The following is a 2,380-nucleotide window of genomic DNA, read 5'->3' as shown; positions in this document are numbered from 1 at the left end:
TGTTGAAGGGCCGGAAAGGAATTTTCCTGCATTGGCAGGTTTTGCCTTTCCCGTAGCAATACATCACAACTTTGGCGGTTTCAGGCCTTGGGCAGAATTCTTTGGCGACTTTCCTAGAGGGAGGGGCGTGAGGCAGAGACCTCACCCCCTTGCGACAACAAGATCGGGGTATTGGGGAAAGCGTTGACCATACCAATAGGTGTCATTGCTTCCCCTTTCCAGTGGCGGCAAACAGGGGGCGGGCTCTCTCTGCTTGAACATATGTTCTCCTCAACCCCCATACATGTGGATAACCCCGAAGCCTCCCAGAACCCCAGATGCCTGAGCCAAGGTCTCCCTACATCTGAATCTTAATAAAGTTTTGGCCAATTTGAATCCTATAGCACGTTGTCTTGCGTCTTTATTCCACTTAGTGGGTCGCCTGGAGGATTGGGGGACTCCGCCTGTCCGCACAAAACACATTCCTCCTGGGTTTACCACCTTCATATCCATCATTCTCACTTGCCTCTAAGGCAGGAATGAAGAACCTGCACGGACCTCCAGAAATTGTGTGGACCTCCGGCAGGGTCGTGGTCTGGGGTGATGGGAGCTGGGAGTCCAAGAAAACTTGCAGGGCCGCAAGACCCAACCCCCCCCCCCATCACCTCTCCTCTGTCAAGTTTTGCACCATAAACGTGACCCTGTTAATAATATTTGCCTGCCTCACCTCAGATGCCAGAGGCATCCTTAGCAGTGTCCAAGCCCCACCAGTAGAGGGCGTTTCTCAGCTGTCTCCAAACTGAGTAGACAAAGGGATCACCTTCTAGTTGGATGAATTTATATGAGGAGGAGATGATATTTTATTTAGCAATTATCCTTTCTCTTTCTTACTTGCAAGAGAATGCAAATACCTATTTCAGCAGTTAAAAATCTCTATCCGCACACAGCTTATCTATAGAACCTATTGGGTCATGGAACAATTATTATATCCAGGAGTGCTTTAGGTAGAGTTGGAGTTCCGTTTATGTTTCTCTCTTAGCAAAGAAATCACTCTCAGGCTGTTTACGTAAAACAAGAAAATATAAGGTTAACTCACATCAAAAGTCTTGCCAGTTTTCAACAGATACAATGATAAAAATCAGGCACACAGTAAGCCATAAAAATGACTAAAGGTTCATAGCCCAGTCCCAAACGGAATGTGCTCTCTGAATGAGATCTCACAGACATCCACCTACCCCATTCCAGGTAAGGAAAAGAGTTTATTGTGACAGGAAGTAAGAGATAGGGATTTACCCATTTTCTTTTTCCCACCACCAGTTTGGGGGTATGACATAATAGAGACCCTGCTATAAAGGTTCTGAAACTCCTTGGTGCCTTTGCCCCTGTTTATGACAGTCTAACCATCACGCATTTGTGATTTCACCTGCACATCCTCCCATACTTCCCACAGGAAGCCACCTCTATGGGTGTTTGTACACAGAAGGGACCCTCCTCAGGCTTTGGCCACCACTCATGTGTCTGGTCCTTGACGTACAGTAGGATTCACACTGCCTAATAGGAGGATCAAACCTTTTTCACTTGCTAGAAGTACAAATCCAAACCAAAAAACAATATATTGGGCAGCCTCCAGCTCCAGGGAACAGCTGCTTCACTCAAAGCAGATGTGAACTCCACACGGGAAGACAGAGACTGCTGTGTGAAGTAGCTTCCCATGCCTGAGATGAAATACAGGGCACATTTTAAACTGGATCTGTTTTCTAAAATACTACATTTGCTAAAATATTCTGCAAGCATCCTTATTCAGCAGGGGCTGTGTCACAAACAGCAGCTTTCAATCAGGTCCTCACTCTTGTTCAGAGGCAGTAGTGTGTGTCCCCTCTCCTACGGAAAACTTTCACACACACACCCCATAAAAACCCACATTTCCTGATAAGAACAGATACTACACTTGATCTTAGCCAAAAGGCCAAGAATTTGGAGGACAATGTAAGGAAATGGGAATCACTTACCGTTTATTTCAGTATATATGTAGACAAACCGTCTCTCCTCTCTGATGCAACAGGGCTCTAGGAACAAGAAGAGAGTAAACTAACTATATAGATATCATTGGTATTGTAATATCATTATTATTATTATTTTTAAGCGAAAGTTATAAAAAAGAAGTAAGTACTTACTGTATAAAACTGTATAAAACTGTATAAAACGGTGTGTGTGATTGGAAACAACTATAATATGGATAAGTCTAATTTAGGTTGTGATGGAACAGGGGTAGGGGTAGGAACAGGGGTGGGGGGAAGGGAAGGGGATTTTGTTTGTATTCGGTATTTTGTTGTTGTGTCCTGTTTTTGCCTTGTCGGTTTTTGTTCTTTTTTAATTGTTGTATATGTATAAACTAGTAATA

General features: G+C 44.0%; 1 pseudogene; it reads right to left on the bottom strand.

Moving 5' to 3' along the window:
• Positions 1 to 1,813: 1,813 nt before the first annotated feature.
• LOC118078421 (U2 spliceosomal RNA) lies at positions 1,814 to 1,957 on the bottom strand (annotated as a pseudogene).
• Between the last annotated feature and the right edge of the window lie 423 nt (positions 1,958 to 2,380).

This window comes from Zootoca vivipara, chromosome Z, assembly GCF_963506605.1.
Source record: "Zootoca vivipara chromosome Z, rZooViv1.1, whole genome shotgun sequence".
Taxonomy (NCBI): Eukaryota; Metazoa; Chordata; class Lepidosauria; order Squamata; family Lacertidae; genus Zootoca; species Zootoca vivipara.
The sequence above is the reverse complement of the archived record's forward strand: the minus strand, read 5'-3'. Positions and strand labels throughout refer to the sequence as shown.